We start from the raw sequence: 22,869 nt of genomic DNA, 5'->3' as shown, positions 1-22,869 counted from the left end.
AAATACAAATAGCGCTGAGAACGTTTAAATGAATCAGCACCAAGAATGATAGAAGAAAACTGCAAAGCTATGTGTCACCCCTTTTAAAGCGCCCAGCTTTGGGAGAGCATTCCTAATGTAGCAGCCATATTTGAAATATCACCAGAGATAAAAATAAGCCTTTGATACAATGAAGTGGACAGCAAAACCTTGATAGTGACCTTGACATTTTGAATAAAGTTTGCTAATATAATAATTGATGCCAACTACTTTAACCATAAAATGTAAACGTTTATGTACTAATAACAACGTTACAATCTAAAACACAAATCCTCTAAAAATTCAATTTAGACCGGAAGGAGTGGTGCGGTCTGGACCGCACTCCCTCTGCCACATAAGCATTGAACACCGTCCCCCGGGTGCTCCCTAGGGTGCACTGCGGCTTTTGGAGGGTGCGTTCTATGGATGATTTTGATTGGTTGGTCACAATTAACCGTTGCAAACGGTCAAATTTCAAAAAAAAAAAAAAAAAAAAAAAAAAAATTAACCCCTACTATAAATACTTTATACACTAACAAAAAAAACTCATCTACATTCTACCATCTTCTTTCTTTTCAAACCCACGAAAAAGGTCATCCTCCAGAAATCCAACCAACTAAAAACACCCACCAAAAAACCCATAATCCCAAGACCTTCACTCGATCAACCGATTTATTTGCCTCCTTTCTACCACTACAGCGGTATGCTTCCCTATTTTCCATAAAATATCCAAAAACCACGTCCTATGCAACCATTTCCACAAACACAACCACAATTTGACCAAGATTTTGATCATTTTGCTATTGGTTCCCAACCAGAGTTTATTCCAGAAACACAATCACAACCACAAACACTCATTTTCGAATCTGAACCAGAATTTGTTCCACAAACTCAACCTTCTCAGTCAGGAAATAAAAGAAAAGAGAAGACGGAAGCTAAAGCGTGGTCACCTCAAGAAGAGTTAGTATTAGCACAATCATGAATTGACGTTTCAGAGGACACGAAGACGGGGGGGGGGGGGGGGGGGGGGGGGGGGGGGGGAACTAAAAACATGATCGTTTTTGGATGCGCGTTAGAGCTCAATTCCATAAAGGAATGAACTTGAAACCATATCGTACTAAACATCAGGTGTACTCAAAATGGGGAAATGTGAACAAAGATGTGATGTTGTTTAACGATTTATATAACAACATGAAACGGCAATGGAAAAGCGGCGAAAATGACGAAGTGGTTTTGGAGAAAGATTTTAATATCTATCAAAAAGAGCAAACGAAGACTTTCAAATTTTTTGAAGTTTGGAATCTACTCAAAAGCAACAAAAATGGCAAAACCTGAAAACAAGCGACGAGCACATCGATAGCGGATCAAAACGGTCAAGAACTTCCGAATCAGAACACACTTCATCGGATGCTCGTGTTGGTTTCGACATCAACGAAGATGAGCCCCTTCAAGTTTCACCACCCTCCCGACCAATGGGAATGGACAAAACAAAAAACAAAGGCAAGGGCAAAGCGTCAGAATCGGATGACTTGAAAGAAATGGGCTATAATGTGCAAGGCATAAAAGATAGAATGGATAAATTTTTGCAACTTGCTTCGAATAGAGAGAGTCGGAAACAAAGGGATAGTGACCTGAAAGTGCTATCGATGGACACGTCAAAATTTGATCGAGGATGCGTTTCAAGTCGTTTTGCAAATGAAGGAAGACGTAAAAAAAACGTTACGCTAATCGTAGTTAATTGTTAGTTGTTTTCCAAGTTTTAATTATTTGATGTGTGTTTTTTTAAATTGTACATTTAAGCTATCTAGTTTTTTTAATTTCTAATTACCTAGGTTTTTTAAGTAATGTAATGGTTTTTAATTTTAATTAATGAAATATTTTATTTTTATTTAAAACTAAAAATTTTATTTATTTAAAAGATCAAAATAATTTAAAGGAGTGTGGCACCACTCCTTGGCTGTGGTATGAGACTACACTTTTGTGGTAATGGGTGAGGTGGCCCCTACGTGTCACTGCAGTTTCATAAGGGAGCGCGGCACCACTCCCCCCAGCCTTAGTGGTTGTTCGTTCCTGAGCCAAACTATTGAGACAATGGCGATGACTTAACGGGGCTATTTTAATTGGAAAAAAATGACAAAAAGTGAAAGAAGTAGGTCTATTCCGTTGATCAATCTATTTATCTAGGTGTGGCTTCTTCCGTTCATCAACCATTGAATTGCTTCAGATTATGTCAAAACTAGGCGAATTCACGCGCGTTGCGTAGAAACAACTATATAGTTGAAATCGTTACAAATTTATGTTTTCTTAAATATAACAATAACGTTGTTGTTAAATTTGATATAATAATTAGTATATTAAGTTGATATAATATATTGATTATTTTGAATTATATGATAATATATACATCTATTAAAACTGCATAATCTCAATCGTTTGAATGACTTCTACCCACGGGTTACTCAGAAATAAAATTAAATATATTACATGGTTTAATGTTATTTATAGTTGTTATTATTGTTAATTAATTTTAAATTTTTATTTGTTTATCGTTTTAATTTATATCATTGTAATTATATAAAACATCAAACATTGTTTTTGTTTTTAAAAATAACAATATAATCATTTATATGGAGTTATTATTTAATTATTGTTATTGTGAGTTATTTTAAGCTACTTATTTGAAAATTTTTAATGATTATAAAAATATCGTTAGAAAATATTTTAGTTAAATTGATATTACAATTTAGTTTTTGCATTTAGCACTACAATTTATCATTTTTAACTATTCACAAAATATTCTTTTGTTTTTTAAGTGGAATTGAAATTTATATTTAAGTTAACCGTGTAATGTTATATTTTAATTAACAACTTATTTATTTATCCAAACTAATGTTGTAGTTTTAAATTGATAATGGCTTATAAACAAAAACATATTAAATCTAATAAATTAAGTATAATATGTTAAAAGTTAAAAATATAACTTTATAAGAAAAAGTAAATATATTATTTGAATATTGAAATTTAGTTTATTTATGATTACATTTTATGTTTAATATTTATTTAACCTTATTAACCTAGTTATAATCCTTATTAGAAAGACACTATAATTTATTACTTTTAACTATTTACAAAATATTATTTGTGTTGTTTAAGTTGAACTAAAATTTATATTTAAGTTGACCTTGTAATGTTATATTTTATTTACCAATTTAATTATTTTATCCAAACTGTTCAAAATTTGCAGCTTTAAAATGATAATGATTACATACAACAACACATTAAAACTAATAAATTAAGTATAATATGTTAAAAGTTAAAGATATAACTTTATAAGTAGAAGTAAGATATTATTTCGAAATTGAGTTTATAATGATTACACTTTAAGTTTGATATTTATTTAACCTTCTTAACAAACTTATAATTATTATTAGAAAGAAATTGAAAAGTCATGGGAGTTTCAAATGAATGTGATGAAAGAAAAATGTTTCCTTTATAACTATGACTAAACGAATTCTCGTACGTTGCGCGACGCATGTTAAAAATATATTGTTAGAATATTGAAAAAAAATATGTTTATAATGGTTATGTTTTACATAATATTTTTACACTAATATATATATATATATATATATATATATATATATATATATATATATATATGTATATATATATATATATGTATATATATATATATATAATCTCAACTATTTTGAACAATAATATTCATTGACATCAACCACCTTCCTCATTAATAGAATTAAATATAAATATTTATGTAGTATTATTTTTAACAATTGTTATTATTGATTAATTAAATTTTTTACTTATGCAATTATTTTCTAATTTCAATAATGATGCTGATTTAAAATACAATTTGTTTTTAGCTAATGTTATGTAATTTATAATTTGATGTTATTATCATTTAAACTTATTGTTCATTAATTTTAAACCACTTATTATTATTAATAAGTTAAAGAAGACTTTTAAAACACACTTAATATTATTATTCAAATGTGAAGCATATAATAAATTATAAAGTGATAAGATTGACAATTTGCATTTCAAAAGAGACTTGCATGGATAATATAACATATCCATGATTTTTGTAATTTGATTTTATTATATATAATTATTGCTCATTAATTTTAAAACCACTTATTACTATTACTAAGTGAAATAAAACTTTTAAAAAGCACCTATTATTATAATTAAAATGTTAAACATTTACTAAAATATAAAGTGATAAGATAGACAATTTGCATTTTAAAACAAACTTAGGGGTCATTTGATAGTTGCTAACTCGGTTAGAACTGACTGGGTTAGAAGCCGATTGGGTTAGAACTTCTGACTGAGTTAACTTCTGACTCAAACTTGTTGTTTGATTTTGTATCTAATTGACTGTAAAAAATGACAATAATATCCTTAAACAACATTTTTATAATAAGTCATTGGGTCAATGGTTCATGTAAACCACAAATGAAAAAGGTAATTCTCTCAAAAACTCTTCCATATATAACAAAACAAATCAACAACACATTAATTAACTTCTACACGTTTCATATTACAGTTGTAATTGTTTACAAAAAAATCTATAAATTCTATAGAGTAAAAATTTTGCAATTGTTCAAACCACAACCAACTTGTTTAACACATAATTCTTGTAGAAATAGTGGTACCAAATTTCTTCCCAAAGATCATCCATCATCTCATTATTGTTGAGATGGCTCATCAGGCTCTACAACAACAACCATAGCAGGTTGTGGTTCCCTAGTGCACATCAGTAGGTTTCTTTACTTCTTCATACTTTGACAAAACTTTCTGGATTTCATCATTCACACTCAATTTAACAAACTTTATGAATGCTAACAGCAACAAAACATAATAGCACTCATCATCCACTCATATAAACCATCTACAAAAAATTAACAACAACATAAAAAATAATAAACAAAACATGAACAGAAAAACAATTAATAGCAACAGCAAAAGCTTTTGTTGGAATGAAAAAACGGTAATGAAAATCTCAGTTGGAAAAAAAATCATAGCAACAACAACCCTCATCAAAAACGCAGAAAAAATCAATGCCAATCAAAAATCTCAGTTGCAATGGAAAAAACAGGAACAAATTGGAAGAAACACGCACCTAGTCATCGGAAGTGTGTTGTCTCCGGTTGCTTCATCGAAGGAAGAAGACGACTGGATGTGAAAAGTGATAGCAGCAGTCGATAGTAGTGAGCATCCCAACAATTTCGATTTGGCTATTCTTCAGTGGAAGCATTACAAAAGAATAGGGCAGTTATGGAATAAAATACTTTTGTTCCCGGTCAATCAATAGAAAAGGGGAGACCAAATCTGATAAAAACCTTTGACCAATTCCTTGACATTCAAAGCCTTATCAAACATGCCAATTGATATTTTTTGGACCCAATCCCATTTTGGACCCAGTTAGAACCTATATCAAACAAACCCTTACATGTATAATATGGATAATATGACATATCCGTGATTTTTAATTAATTATTGCTTTGAAGCAACACAAACATACATACATGCATATATATATATATATATATATATATATATATATATATATATATATAATATTTAATTAAATATTATCTATATCACCTTCCATAACATATGATCCATAACATGAATCTAATCTAATTTACATTAAAATTTCAACCACGACATACAATGATGTCTTAAAAAAATACTTAAACCAAGAAAAAAATTAGTATATAACAAATTTACAAATTAAAAACTTTAACATAATAACATGGCTCGAAAAATGGTCCAAATCCCTCAAACTAACACAAAAACCTTTAAACTTATGTGTTTACTCAAAGAGATTGGCATTTTATAGTAGACTATTGAGTGGTATTCATTCAAATATGAGGTTTCAAATAAATATGGTTTGAATAAAAATAAACATATACTAAATAATAAAGTGATAAGATTGACAATTTGCATTTCAAAAGAGACTTGCATGGATAATATGACATGTTCATGATTTTTATAATTTGATTTTATTATTATACTATATATTAAAGTTATTGTTCCTTAGCTACAGGAAATTTGCTCAGAAATTGACATAAATGATCCCCTGTTTATGTGACTCTCTTCATTTCCGTTTATTTTCTTTTTCCCTATTTTAAAACCACTTATTATTCTTAATAAGTGAAAGAAAACTTTTAAAAAGCATTTATTATTATAATTAAAATGTTAAACATATAGTAAATATAAAGTGATAAGATAGACAATTTCCATTTTAAAATAGACTTACATGGATAATATGGATAATATGACAGACCCATGATTTTTAATTAATTATTGCTTTGAAGCAACAAAAACATATATATATATATATATATATATATATATATATATATATATATATATATATAATATTTAATTAAATATTATCTATATCGTCTTCCATAACATGCAATCGATAACATGAATATAATATAATTTACATTAAAATTTCAACCACAACATACAATGATTGTCTTAAAAGAATACTTCAACCAAGAAAAAAAAGAATTAGTATATTGCAAACTTACAAATTAAAAACTTGAACATAATAACATGGCTCGAAAAATGGTCCAAAGTCCTCAAACCAACACAAAACCTTTAAACTTGTTTTCTATGTGAATTTTGTATGTGATTGGTACTTGTGTGTCTACTCAAAGAGGTTGGCATTTTATAGTAGACTATCCATTAGTTCCTTGTTGAATATATTATATAAGTTATAAAACCTTTGAGTAGCTAATCATTATTAAGAGACTTTTAAGTGGTATTCATTCAAATAGAAGGTTTCAAATGAATATGATTTGAGTAAAAATGTCTCTATTATAAGATATGAAAAAGTTTTGGAGGTTTCAAATTCATATGGTGCAAGAAAAAATGTCTCATTTATAAGTATAGATAGATAGATAGATAGATAGATAGATAGATAGATAGATAGTTGTTGTTATGATTAATTAATTTTAAAAAGTTTATTTGCTTAAGATTTTAATTTTTATCATTGTAATTATTTAACACATCAAACATATAATGTTTTTGGTTCTAAAGGTAACAATATAATTTTTGTATATAATATTACTTTTAGTTATTATTGTTGTAAATTATTTAAAATAAATTATTTGGAAACTCTTAATTAATTTAATTTGGTTTTAGAAATTTAACTTTTTTAAAATTTATTTGATGAATATTATTAGTTTATTTGATTGTAATTACTTAAAACAACAAACATTATTTTTGTTTTTAAAGATAACATTATAATTTTTTATATAATGTTACTTTTAACTATTCTTATTGTAAGTTATTTTTAAGCTACTTTTTTGAAAATTCTTAATGATTATAAAAAAAGTTTCATGTTTTTTTTTAATTTAGGATTATAGTTTGGGTTTAACACTATAATTTATAACTTTTAACTATTTATAAAATAGTATTTCAATTTTTTTCAAGTTTAACTGAAATTTTGATTTAAGTTAACTGTTTTAACATTATATTAAAATTAATAATTTAACTATTTTGCATAAAATCATAAATTATACAAAAGTTGGACTTTAAAATGCCAATTGATTACTTAATATGTTAAAAAATTAAAGTCATAATTTTATATATAGAAGTAAAATATGATATTTTATTATTGTATTTTACTTAATTTATGATTAGAATATAGTTTTTACATTAATTTGAAATTATTACCAAATTTATAATAATTATTAGAAAGAAATTGAAAAGTCATTGAGGTTTTAAATGAATGTGATACAAGTAAAAATATCTCATTTATAAGTATACTATACGAATTCTAGCGTGTTACGCGGCGCAGGTTAAAAATATATTGTTAAAATATTGAAAATTATATGTTTAAAATGGTTATTTATTGACATTATCTTTGACATAATATTTTTACACTAAATTTTATATATATATATATATATATATATATATATATATATATATATATATATATATATATATATATATATATAATCTGAACTATTTTGAACAATATTATTCATTGACATCAAACCACCTTTCTCATTAATAGAATTAAATATAATTGTCTATTTAGTATTATTTATAAAAAATATTATGATTGATTAATTTAAACTTTTTACTTATTCGGTTATTTTCTAATTTTAATAATGATGGTCATTTAGAATACAATTTATTTGTAGCTAACGTTACATAATTTTTAATTTGATGTTATTATCATTTAAAATTATTGTTTATTAACTTAAACCACTTATTATTAATAATAATTTAAAAAAGACTTTTAAGAAACACTAAATATTATTACTCAAATATGAAACATATACTAAATAATAAAGTGATAAGATTGACAATTTACATTTCACAAAAAAAATTCATGGATAATATAAAATATCCATAATTTTTCTAATTTACCATTTATTATTATTATTATTATTATTATTATTATTATTATTATTATTATTATTAAGTGAAAAAAAAGCTTTAAAAAGCACTTACTATTATAACTAAAATGTTAAACATATATTAAGATATAAAGTGATAAGATAGTCAATTTGAATTTTAAAAGTGACTTACATGGATAATATGACATATCCATGATTTTTAAATTAATTATTTCTTTGAAGCAACACAAATATACAAACATATATATAATATCTAATTAAATACTATTTATATCACATTACATAACATATGATTGATAATATGAATCTAATCTAATTACATTTAAATTTCAACCACGATAACAATGATTGTCTTAAAAGAATACTTCAACCAAAGAGATTGGCCTTTTATAGTAGACTATACATTAATTGTGTATTAAACATATTATATACGTTATAAAACTTTTGAATAGTTAATCATTATTAAGTGATTTTTGAGTGGTATTCATCTAAATATGAGGTTTCAAATGAATATGGTTTGAGTAAAAATATAAGTTGAATAGCCTTGGGAGTTTCAAATGCATGAGGTTCAAGGAAAAATGATAGCTTTATAAGATACTAGACGAATTCCCGCGCATTGCGCAGCAAAGATTAAAAATGTATTGTTAAAATATTGAAAAATATATGTTTAAAATGGTTATGTTATTCACATTAACTTTGAGATAATAATTTTATACTAATTTGTATATATATATATATATATATATATATATATATATATATATATATATATATATATATATACATATAACCTCGATTATTTTGAACAATAATATTCATTAACATCAACTCACATTTCTTATTTATAGAATTAAATATAATTATCTATTTAGTATTATTTTTAACAATTATTATTATTGATTAATTAAATTTTTACTTATGGGATCATTTTCTAATTTTAATAATGATGTTCATTTAAAATAAAATACATTTATAGCTAAATGTAATTTATAATTTGATGTTATTATCATTTAAAATTGTTATTCATTAATTTTAAACCACTTATTATTAATAATAAGTTAAAGAAGACTTTTAAGAAACACTTAATATTATTATTAAGATGTGAAACATACACTAAATAATAAAGTGAGATAAGATAGACAATATGCATTTCTAAAGAGACTTGAATGGATAATATGACATATCCATGTAATTTGATTTGTTATTTATAATTATTGCTTATTAATTTTAAAACCATTTGGTATTATTAATAAGTGAAAAAAACTTTTAAAAAGCGCTTATTATTATAATTAAATGTTAAACATATACTAAAATATAAAGTGATAAGATAGACAATTTGCATTTTAAAAAAGACTTACATGGATAATATGACATATCCCTGATTTTTAATTAATTATTGTTTTGAAGCAACATTAACATACAAACATATATACAATAATTAATTAAATATTATATATATCACCTTCCATAACATATGATCGATAACATGAATCTAATTTAATTTATATTAAAATTTTAACCACAACATACAATGATATTCTTAAAAGAATACTTAAATCAAGAAAATACAAAAAAAGAATTAGTATATAACAAACTTACAAATTAAAAACTTCAACATAATAACATAGCTCGAAAAATTGTTCAAAGCCCTCAAACTAGCACAAAAAACTTTAAACTTGTTTTCTTTGTGAATTTTGTTTTGTGATTTGTATTTTGTGTGTCTACTAAAAAAGATTGACCTTTTTATAGTAGAGTATTCATTACTTGTTTATTAAATATATTATATAAGTTATAAAACCTTTGAATTGTTAATCATTATTAAGAGACTTTTGAGTGGTATTCATTAAAATAGAAGGTTTCAAATGCATGAGGTGTTTGCAAAATTTTATGGGGGTTTCAAATGCATGATGTTCAAGGAAAAATATTAGCTTTATAAGTATGTATGACTAGGTGAATATGCGTGCGTTGTGCGGAATAGAATTATATATTTAACCTTTTAGTAATCATATGCCATTGAAAATATTTTTGTAATTTATATTAACTAAAAAATAATTATTATTACATTTAGACATTTAGTTAATGTAACATTATAGCTAATTTGAATAATAGATAATATAAGACTTAGTAAAATCGAATCATTTAATGGTATCTACTCACGCTTTACGTATGTATAAAATTAGTTATATTTTTTATCTATTTTAATTAACTAATGTAACCATTTATTAACTTAAAAAAATCGCGACATTTTAATTTCATCATGATGATTATTTAAACTATCAATCATTGCTTGTGATGTAATATAATTTAATTTATAACTTTATGTTACTTTAACTATTATTATTATAAATTAATTTTAAAAAAATTTAACGGAATTTTAGTTATTATAAAAAAAGTTTTTGGAGATCTTTTAGTTAATTTTAGAGTAGATTACACAAATGGTCCCTAAGGTTTGAGGTAATTTGCACGTTTGGTCCCTAACTTATTTTTTTAACTCGGAAGGTCCCTACTGTTTGCTTTTATTACGCGCTTGGTCTCTACTGTTTGTTTTTGTTACGCGTTTGGTCCATGTCTTACCTAAAAATACTATTATTTAAATACAAAAAAATGGTGGGGTAGGTAAGGTATGGTAAGAGGGTGGGGTTGGGGATGTGTTTATCTACATAAATTAAAAAATCAAGGGAAAAATAGTCTTTTTAGCTAAGACATGCACCAAATGCGTAACAAAAACAAACAGTAAGTACCTTCTGAGTTAAAAATAAGTTGGGGAGCAAACGCATTAATTACCCTAAACCATAGGGTTCTTGTAACTTACTCTTAATTTTACTTTTAGATTTATGTTATTTTACGTTTATTATATTTAATATTTTCCTTTTAATTCTTGTAAAAATATACATTGAATTTTTTTTAATTTTATTTGATATTTTACTTGAGGTTTTAAATTTTACACTATATTTTTAAGTTTGTTTGATATATTAATTTAGGTTATGCATTTAACACTATAATGAACTTATTGATAATTCAAGATAATGAACTTATTGACAATTCAAGGAGTCTTCCATTTATGATAATATTTATAATTAATAACATATTTAAGTTAGAAAATATATTATAGAAAATCTGAAAAGTTGGGAGTTTCAAATTGATGTGGTGAAAGGAAAAATGTTTTACGTGTGTATAAAATTAGTTATATTTCTTATCTATTTTAATTAATTAATGTAAGACTACATTTTAATTTCATCATGATGATTATTTAAATTAACAATCATTGTTTGTGATGTAATATAATATAATTTATATCTTTTTGTTATTTTAACTTTATTATTATAAATTAATTTAAAAAAATAAAATAAAAACTTTATGGCATTTTACTTATTATAAAAAATAATTTTTGGAGATCTTTTTGTTAAATGTACTTTTAGATTTATGCTCTTTTTACAGTTTGTAAAAAAATATACATTGAGTTTTTTTTTAAAACTTTATTTGATATTTTATTTTAGGTTTTAAATTTTACACTATATTTTTAAGTTGGTTTGATATATTAATTTAGGTTATGCATTTAACACTATAATGAAGTTATTGATAATTCAAGAAGTTTTCCATTTATAATAATATTTATAATTAATCACATATTTATGTTAGAAAGTATATTATAGGGAAATATGAAAAGTTGGGAGTTCCAAATTGATGTGGTGAAATAAAAAATGTTTCCTTTATAAGTATAGTATGATATGATATGATAGTATGATATAGATATAGATTGTTATATGTATGAGTATATCATGTGTAAACATAAATTAGGTCCTATTCCATGCCTCTCTTCATCACCTACCTATCAATTGCCAAAACCTATATTACAATAGCAACCAAGAACATAACCAAATAAAATATAGATCTAATATGGGCATTAATAGCATACTTGGTGCATTTTTAGGTGGACAAAATTGCACAAATTGTCCATGTGGTTGTCAAAATTATGTGGGTTTTGACAAAAAAAAAAATTTGTGGTGCAAAAATGGTCCAATTTTGGATACCTTGTGTGTTTTTTGTCCAAAAATATTAACATTAACGCCGTTAACTTTTTTAAAATAACAATTTTACCATCAGGAACTAGATCTGCAACTAAACTACAAGGATCATTTTCGCATCACTTCTTTTATTCAATTATTATACATTATTTTTTTTATTTCTTTTTATTGGATTACTTTTTGTTGTATTATTATATATTAAAAAATATTATTTTTAATACGTAATATTTATATATTAATAAACATTACTTTATTGGATTATTAGTTATATTTAATTAATTATCTATTTAATTTCTTTTCTAATTGATTATTTCTTTTCATTGGATTATTATATATTAATAAATATTTTGTTTAATATATAATATTTATATTTGTAAAAAAAACTTTATTGGATTATTAATTTTTTTATTAGATTATAATTTATTAATTAATTGTTATTTTTAAATATATATATATATATATATATATATATATATATATATATATATATATATATATATATATATATATAAGGAGATGTGGGATGGGTGGGATTATTTTTTGGGTTTTTGATTTAAAATAATAAATAAAACAATTAAAAGAAATTAAAAACAATTTAAAAAATAGAAATCCAATAAAATAATATTTATTTTTATATAAAAATATTTGGAAGATAACATATTTTAAACAACACCACCATCATTATCCAATCCAAGAGTGGTAGGATTTGTGAGATTTTTTTTAAAATAAGTTAGGATAGTGGTGATGTTGTCCAAAAAAAAGAATTAATCCAAACAATATGGTGAGGCTCATGCGACGAATAACTTTAGAGTATGTGTGATGAAGGAGACGTATAATGTTGAACAAGAGTCGAACTACTACAACATATTGTGACTAGCCTCAACTACAAATACGTATGACCAAATATATGACGTCAAAAATGAGAGATCCAGAGAGGAAGACTAAAAAGATGAAGATTTTCAAGACGGAGATGATGAAATTGAGTTGTTTTATTTAGACTATTAATTTTTTTTGAGTTAATTTTTTTAATTTTCTTTTTTATTGGATCTTTTTTGGACACCACCACCACAGTGCTAATTTATTTTTAAAAAATCTCACATATCCTACCACCACCGTGTTAATTTATAAATATATAAATATAAATATTATATATTAAAAACAATAGTTATTAATAAATTATAATCCAATAAAAATAATTAATTGAATATAAAAGAAATTAAAAGAGATTAATAATCCAATAAAGTTATATTTTTTAATATATATATATATATATATATATATATATATATATATATATATATATATCATATATTTAAAATAATATTTATTAATATATAATAATCCAATAAAAAATTGTCTATTAATAAAAAATTAAAAATAATTAACTAAATATAGTTAATAGTACAATAAAGTAATATTTATTAATATATAAATATTATATATTAAAAATAATATGTATTAATATATAACAATACAGTAGAAAAAAATAATCCAATAAAAAGAAATTAAAAAAAAAAGGAATTAATGTATAATAATTAAATAAAATGAAAAAGAATATATGCATATATAGATTTTGTAGTTTGGTTGTAGAAATTGCCCATGAGGTTAAAATTGTTATTTTAAAAAATTAACAAGCCAAACTATTAAAGTTAATATTTTTGGACCAAAAACATACAAAGGATCCAAAATTGGACCATTTTTGCACCACAAAATATTTTTGGACTAAAATCATAGAATTTTGACAACCAAAAAGACCACTTTTGCAATTTTGTCTTTTAGGTGTGAAGTTATTACCATGTTTATGCTTTGAGTTACCATCTTTTCCATCAGGTTTGCCTTGGAAAGTCCCTTGAAGACAATGGATCTTTGTGTTGAGAGATTAGTTATTTGTTTGAACGGCGGACTTCAATAAAAGATCTAGCAAGGAGCTAAAATAAAAACATTACAAAAAACAGTTTAATAAAAGAGAGCAACACTATTGATTCCAATCTAACATATTAAATTTAGACCTATGTTTTATTATTTAAAAAAAAAAAAAAAAAAAAAAAAAAAAAAAAAAAAAAAAGACAAAGATTGGATGTCATTCAACGTCTTTGTTGAATTAGGGTTGGGCTTAGTTATCATTCATTGCAACTTTTTGCTTTACCTTATTATGTTCATTGAGATTTTGATGATTATAACAACCTAGTTTGCTTTGAATGTTTTTCCCCTATATTGAAGTTACACTTAACGTAATAGTTTTTATATGTTTTCTGGGGATTTTAGATTGTGTATGGATTTTGTGAGCATCCACATACTATATAGATGTCTAACTCCAATAATGCTCACCATGTTACTCAAACCTAACATATTCTTTTGACATGGGTTTAGGTTAGTCACTCATTTAGTATCTTTGGAGATCGATGAACTTAAGAAGTTTTAGAAGATTTGTAGTTTGAAATGGTAATTTCACTTTACCTTTGTTCTTATATTTTGATTGTAATGTTCTCACATACATTTTAACAAATTATTTCATTATTAAAAGATTTGATATTATTGGATTGGATGTTTTCTGCACAATTTTACTTACAATAAAATATATAACTGATTTTTCTTTAAATAAAAAACTATTTCAAATTACTCATAGGAAGATTTGTTTGTATTTGAATTGTGAAAATTCATCATTTATCACAACTACATGGCCAGACACAAGAGGACATTTCTATAGGATCAAACATTGATATTCTTTTAACGTCATGTGTTAAACTATCATGTAAATCAACAGTTGTATCATATTTGGAAGGGAGGGTAAGAGGTGGAACATTCTAATTCCAATGATAAAGTGAGATGGTCCAAATATCTTTATGCCTAATATCGACAAGGAAGAAGATGCCGATTGCCGAGACATTTTTCCCTTCCATTAAGCTACGAATCATAACCAAATAATATGGAGACGTAATGGATGAATCCATTGACTCCCACCTTCATACTCGAAAGGATAACCCCACCATTAATACCAACTACCACTCACTTATTCCCCTTCCCCTATCCTTGTCAATTCCAAAATATACTCGGTGCATTTTTATTTAAAGGTTTAATATCTTAAATTTATATTTTGAAAAATAAATGTGTCAATGTACCTTAAGTGTGTTATTTCAAAAAAAATATATGTATTTAAATGTACCTTACATTTTTATAAATTGGATAGCGACAATTTTACATATGACAAGAATGCGTCATGACATAATGTCAGGTTTTTCATTACCAACATTAAACAGACCAATTAAAACACGAAAAAACGACCAACACAACAAAAACATAAGGATAAAATAAAATAAACCTTTAGTTTATGTAATTCATAATTAATCTTACAAAATACGACAAATAAATGTTAATATCGTATTGAAATTTAAACATAAACACGACACAACGTCGTAATTTTTAAACTTGACACGAGCATGAATTTAAAAATTAGTCTCATCTCAATATCCTTTAATATTTAAAAATATGAAAGTCATATGTATCAAGATGATTACACTTTTAACTTCCACAAACTTCACTAAAAAGCTTCCCGTGAATTCGCTATGTTGCTTTTCCACAAAAGTGATATTGTTAGGTATTCACCACATACATTTACTACGCGAAACTAATTTTATAGCATATCTACTCAACTATCAAATTTATGGCTCACAAACAAAATATTAATTACACCAACAATGCATCAGAAACTAAAAAATCCAAAAGATGAGATCTCACAACTTCTTATATATCTTTAATACATTTCAATATTGTTTATCGCCTTTATTCGTGTGTCACGACACATTTTTTGTCCAAAAATGACCTGAATTCAAGTTTTGAGTTGACCATTTTATGCAAGCTTTTTTACAGTGGTAATATCTACTTTGAGGGTGGAGAAATTGTGTTGGATGAGAATAGACTACTACCTTTAGGATATTAATCATACAAAATATAAAGTTCATTGGTTTCTTTGACATGTTAATAAATCATATTTTATGAAACACCTATAGTATGGACGAAAAGAAATGATGTTATCTTTTAAATTATTAAAACCATTTAAAAAGTTATCAATGTAGAATTTGGACCCAAAAACTTATGTTATAGTTCAAGTTCAAAAGTTTTAAGTACGATGGTGTTTTGAAAATTATCATAACAAGAGTTTAAAATGAGGCACCACATATTTGAGCCCTTCTAAATGTCCTAAGCTAGATCTATAACACCACTTTCCGAGATTATCCAATAGTTTGTTGGAGGATTTCAAGTTTTAGAGGTTTTGGGAAAAGTTTGAAATCAGAGTGTGACCTTAGGATGGTCATGGCATGGCATAATCCTTAATGAAATTCAAGGCGTGAGTCTTGTGATTCACGGCGCGGCCTTGCTGAAATGAGAAACCCTAATTTCGAGTCTTGTGCCCTATCTAAAGGCACTTATCTCTAAGGTTGCCTCATTTGGACAGCCTACACTCTCATAAACATTCCTCTTTGCAAACCGTAGCCTCCCTTTGTGTTCTTGAGTTGATTTCATCTTTTTTTAGCTTAAAGGTGGTGAAGGTGTTCTTTGGTGCAAAAAGGTGTTGTAGAAGTTCAGAATCAACAAGTGTGTAACGAAAAAAAAATTGACCAATTTAAAAGTCATGGAAATTATTTGAAAGGCAAGAATCAAATAATTTTCTGTGGTAGAACAAAATATCTTTCATTTCCCCCTCTAATAGATTCTTTTTTTGGAGTTCAAAGGCAATGTTGTTAGGAATGTTGTTAGGTTCGCTTGAAGGTGTTTTGAAGCCGCTACCAACAGGTATCATCCCCCCCAGAACAACGTTTTCTTTCAGGCCTTTCAACCAATCGATACGGCCCAGGAGAGCTGCTTTTGCTAAAACTCTAGCAGTTTCTTGAAAACTAGCTTCGGATATGAAACTTTGAGTATTCATAGATGCTCTTGTTATTCCCAATAAGACGGCTTGGTAACTCTCCTAAGGAGATATTCTTTCTATCCATAAACAGAAAGGGGGAGAGATTCCTGCTTGCCTACTTCGCGGATCGAAGGGAGAAGACCTATTCAAAAAAAAACAGACAAGAGAAGAGATCAAGATGACTACCAAATTCATACCAGAATCCTTGATTGTACTAGCTTAAAATCAAGACCACAATGAGAGACATTCGATCCCAGAATTAGCTCTATCCCACCTCCAATGAGATGTTTTAAGCATATGGGTTAGTGGCAGTTGAATGAAACTAGAAAGAGTGGCAGTTAGATCCTTGAAGGGAAAGGACTTGGCTTCATCTCCCACACCGGTTAGCAACCGAGATAAGAGTGAAACTAAAGCGGGAAGGAGATGGATCATGAGGGAGAATAAAGTCTCCATCAAAAACAGCTCGACACCTCCAAACCCAAATATTCCATGCTATCGCACATAAGGTCGTACGCCACTGGCAATCAAAACCAAACTTAAGATCTTTACAAGAAGCATTGCTGCATAACCAATCCGTGAATGCCAAGGAGTAGAAGGCACTTTGATGCTCAGTGGGAATTTAGGGCATTTGTGGCACGCAGGAAGAGCTCGTGCAGCTGCAGCAGGATTTGAAAAAGGAATTGATCGTGATTTTGAACCTGTTCTTTCCATGACCCCTCTTAATTGAGACAGGAGATCAAAGACTTGAACTAGGAGTCACTTCGGTTCCTTCATACATATAGGGATCATGTCATAAAAAAATATTCTTTTTTTTTTTTTCAACTCATTTATATTTAATTTAATCCATTTTTCTGGCTTGGCTAGGCGGGATAGCCGAGCCACTCCCCTTTCTTTATGATAATGAAACCATCCGGTCAAAACCAATCGGTTTTATTTCGTTCAAAACCATTAAGTCCATACATCTTGTTTTCAAAATATTTCAAACATCAGAGTATTTCCCAGAACCATGTCATAAGAACATAAAACATGAGGAGCGGTACGATCACGCCTTCGCCTTGTCACGATCTCCTGAAGCACCTGAAACAATAAACCACAACCGTAAGCCCGAAAGCTTAGTGGGTTCCCCCAAAGTACCCATACACACATAATCATACGCATATAGCAAAGAACAACATACTACGGGTCCAATCAACCTTCTGGTTGGAATACCCCTAGCCCTCAACCATCGGGTTTGAATGCCAACATAATACGAGCCCAATCATCCTATCGGGATGGAATACTCTCGGCCCACAAACATCGGGTTGGAATGCCCATACACCTATACGTACAACAATAACTACTATGGGTCCAATCATCTCACAAGATGGAATACCCCAGGCCCCTCAACCATCGGGTTGGAATGCCAACCTACTATGAGTCCAATCATCCTACCGGGATGGAATACTCCTGGCCCACAACCATCGGATTGGAATGCCCCGCACTAGCAAACATGCACACATAACAGGCAACCACATAATACTCTATAGAACCAACATACTAGGGCCCTATCATCCTACCGAGATAGAATACCCTCTGTTACTGCTCAACATACACAACCCGCAGGTAACCTCCTACCAGCGTACATAAGGAAAGACCAACTACAAGTCTATAAATAAACACTACCCAACTACCAGGGCGCCGATCCAACAGAACTAGCCATCACTTAACTATCCATTTCTCTAAGATACTAAGCTAACAAGGCATATCCTCATATCATTATCCTATCTACCGGGATACTAACAAGCATATCATCACATAGCATAACAAGCTCTAAACAACAATTCAAAGGGCCGGCCTTGGTGCCTTAAACCCTTGAGTACAGTGAGGATAACTCACCTGAAATGAAGAACCAAACCACGGAAGCACACACCCGAAGCACTGCTCCAAACTCCAACACCTATTGCCATCAATGGACCATTGACATAAATAACCGATCACCAAAACACCCTTGGAGGCCAAAGTCAAAGTCCAGGCCAAAGTCAAAACTTCTTGACTGACCCTACTCGCTGAGTCAACTCGTTGACTCGTCGAGTCCTTAAACTCTGAAACTCTTAGTACCCGACTTAACTCGCCGAGTCACCCCAAGACTCATCGAGTCCAACGACCTCCAAGTCCCATCCTGTTCAACTCACAGAGTCACCCTTCGACTCACTGATTCGGGGCTTTAACCAGAAGAGTTTAGGGTTCCGCGACCAGACTCGCCGAGTCCAAAAACAGACTCGCCGAGTTGTTCTTCCAACTCTCCGAGTCCATGCACATGTTCATACAACTCGTCGAGTACCCCCATGTGACTCGCCGAGTCTCTCTAGTTCTCAATCCATTCAGAGGCTTTTCAAGCCATGCAGGGGCTCCAAACTGTAGATCCACTCTTCTAGGGCATGCCTCTCACGTAAAGTTGCAAACTTTACGTGAAAGCAAAGAGCAACAGGCCCAAATCACTCTAGGGCTAAGGTTTAAGACAAGGATGCTTCACTAACAAACCAAGGGCTGATACTTTATGAGGTTTTGGACCAATGCAAGTCTAGATCTGAAGTAGCAACCTCAGATCTAGACCTCTAACCCGAAATAGATCCTTAACATGCCAAAATGGCCCCAAATCTCATTTAAGAAATAGATCTAGATGCAAAAGAGTCAAGGTAACAGCTTGTTACCTCCGAAATGTGCCCAAGCTGAAGTAGATTCTGGATCTACACCAATCCCTTGATGCTAGCCTCTTGATCTTCAAGTCCCCTTTTTAAAATTCCTCCTCCAAAGCTCAATTCTCTTTAATAATGGAAGCTCACACTATTTCTAGGGTTTACTGACTCTCAAGGGCAATAATGAGGCTGAGGGGAGGACCTAAAGTGCTTTATATAGGGCACAACCCCTGGGATTATGGTTTTCTCTCTTCAGCACCAACTCGTCGAGTCCAAGCTTCCGACTCAGCGAGTTGATTACTTAATTCGCGACTCAAACCTGCTCCGACTCGGCGAGTAAGCGTACCTACTCGTCGAGTCCCTTCTTCGAAATTACACTTTTGCCCTTCATTGAACTTCTGAAATTTTGGGATGTTACAAAGTGTTTCTCATCTTTGGATCTTGGAGGATTTAAAGCTACCCTATTTATGTTCTTTATGTTTAGATCTAGCTTGTTTTAGGAGTTTTGGTCCCCTAATCATGTTATTGTTAGAGTTTGAGTAACTCCAAGACCTTGCATCGATTATGAGTTGATTTTGGACCTTTTGGTGTTTGAAAGTTGAGTCGAGACTATTGGGAGTTCTTTTAGTGTTAGGGTTTGAGATTTTGTTCATTTGAGCCCAAGGAATGGATAAAGTTGGAAACTTTATCCATGCAAGCCTTTAGAAGATTCGGATATGAGTTTTTAAGCTCTGGAATTAATGATTTAAGGACTTAAGGAAAAGTTGGTCCAGACAAGTTTTTGAGTTATGGACTTAGTTGCGGCTATTTTGACTCGTAATAGTCATGGCGTGACCAGGATTTGTCACGGTGTGAAGACCATTGATCGTTGACTTTTGACCAGTTTAAATTTGGTCAAATTAGGGGGGGAGCAATAGACTAGGTTTTACTTTTTAGCTTATGATTAGTTAGGCGGCTCCTGTAGTTGATTCGTTGGACATCAGGTAGTTAGATCTAGCTCTTTGATTTAGGTAAGTCTTCTCACTATACTATGTAGGACACTAGGTGTCATGGTATGCTAGACTAGTAGGGTCTTGCTCGTTGTTTGTATGCTTACATATTTTGTTGGGCAAGGCTCGTTCGATTGAACAAACCCATTGATCAAGTCCCGTTAGGTTGATACAACTTGTCTATCTTAACTTGTGATTATGAAATTAGTATTGAATTCGCCAAATGAAGTTGGTGTATAAGATCAAATGGCTTGAGTACAACTTCTCATCACCAATTCCATTATTACAGATGGAATCACTCATTCCAATGGTGAAGTAGTGATATATGAGGGGTTTTATAGGTTATCAAAATCATATTTGCCCAACTTAATTTCTAGATATCATATTTATCCTTCATAAAATTTTAAAGTATTGTATATGTCATTCTTAAACATTAAAATATCATATATGATCTTCTTAAATATCAAAATATCAATGGTAATTTTTAAAATATCATCCGTATACAACATAACAGTATTCAACAACAACAAAATCTAAACAATCAATGTATAAACTCCATGAAAAGGGTTAAAAATAAAGCGTTTTGTTTTTCAAGAGAGCAACCTTTCACAAATTTAGAAGTAGATGTTTCCTTATTATAGACGTAGGGATAATATGGTAAAAAAAAATTATTATAATAAATTTAATATATAAAGAATGATTATGAACTACTAAAAAACATTGTAACAAAAAGATTATGACAAATATGATATTTTGAAGGTTTATAAAGGGTAAACATGTTGTTAAGAAATTAAGTTGGACAATTATTATTATTATTATTATTATTATTATTATTATTATCACTTATTTTATGTATTTATTTAAAAAAAATAACCTTAAAAATCGGATGTTACATTTATGACCTCCAATTATCCATTTTGTTTTTTATAAGCATTATCGTACTAACTTGAATACTTCAGCATCATGTATTCTAATATAGAAAATTCTAAAATTTTAAATTGATTAAATCGAACTTATTACATGTCGTGGAAGAGGAAATACAATAAGGAAATTCATGTGGAATAAACGAGATGGTTTCATCTACAAATCATTGATAATTATATCAACCAAGGTTGTCAAGAATCAAGATCACGATTCTATATAAGATGTTTTTAGCTTTGTAATATCACACCGGGATCCTAAGATCCTACCAAAAATGACACAACTATGAGTTTAAAAGATGAAAAATATATTTTCCTCTATATGTTGTATATCACAATAATTTATGTGCAATTGACCATATGAAACTTATAGCTTCAATCTTGATCCTAAGATCCTATTAAAATGACAATTATAAGTTTAAATGATGAAAAATAAATTTTCATCCTTAGGTTGTCCATCACAGTAATTTATGTGTAATTGACCATATGGAACTTATAGTTTCAATCTTGATCCTAAAATTCTACCAAAAATGACAATTATAAGTTTAAATGATGAAAAATATATTTTTTCCATCTGTTGTCCGTCACATGTTGTCTGTCACAGTAATTTATGTGCAATTGACCATATGGAACTTATAGTTTCAATCTTGATCCTAAGATCCTACAAAAAATGACAATTATAAGTTTAAATGATGAAAAATATATTTTCTTCCATCTGTTGTCCATCACATGTTGTTTGTTACAGTAATTTATGTGCAAAGGAACCGACTAGGCTGGAATCAGCTTGAACCGGACCTGGCCCGGGAACCAAAGTCAGCCGAAATTAAGAACTGAACCGGACTGCCGGTCCTACTGGTTCCGGTTCTTGTCGTGTTTTTAATGTTGGAACCGGTCCTCAAGAAATAGCAACATACGGTCTTTGCCG

This window comes from Lactuca sativa, chromosome 1, assembly GCF_002870075.4.
Source record: "Lactuca sativa cultivar Salinas chromosome 1, Lsat_Salinas_v11, whole genome shotgun sequence".
Classification (NCBI taxonomy): Eukaryota; Viridiplantae; Streptophyta; class Magnoliopsida; order Asterales; family Asteraceae; genus Lactuca; species Lactuca sativa.
The sequence above is the reverse complement of the archived record's forward strand: the minus strand, read 5'-3'. Positions refer to the sequence as shown.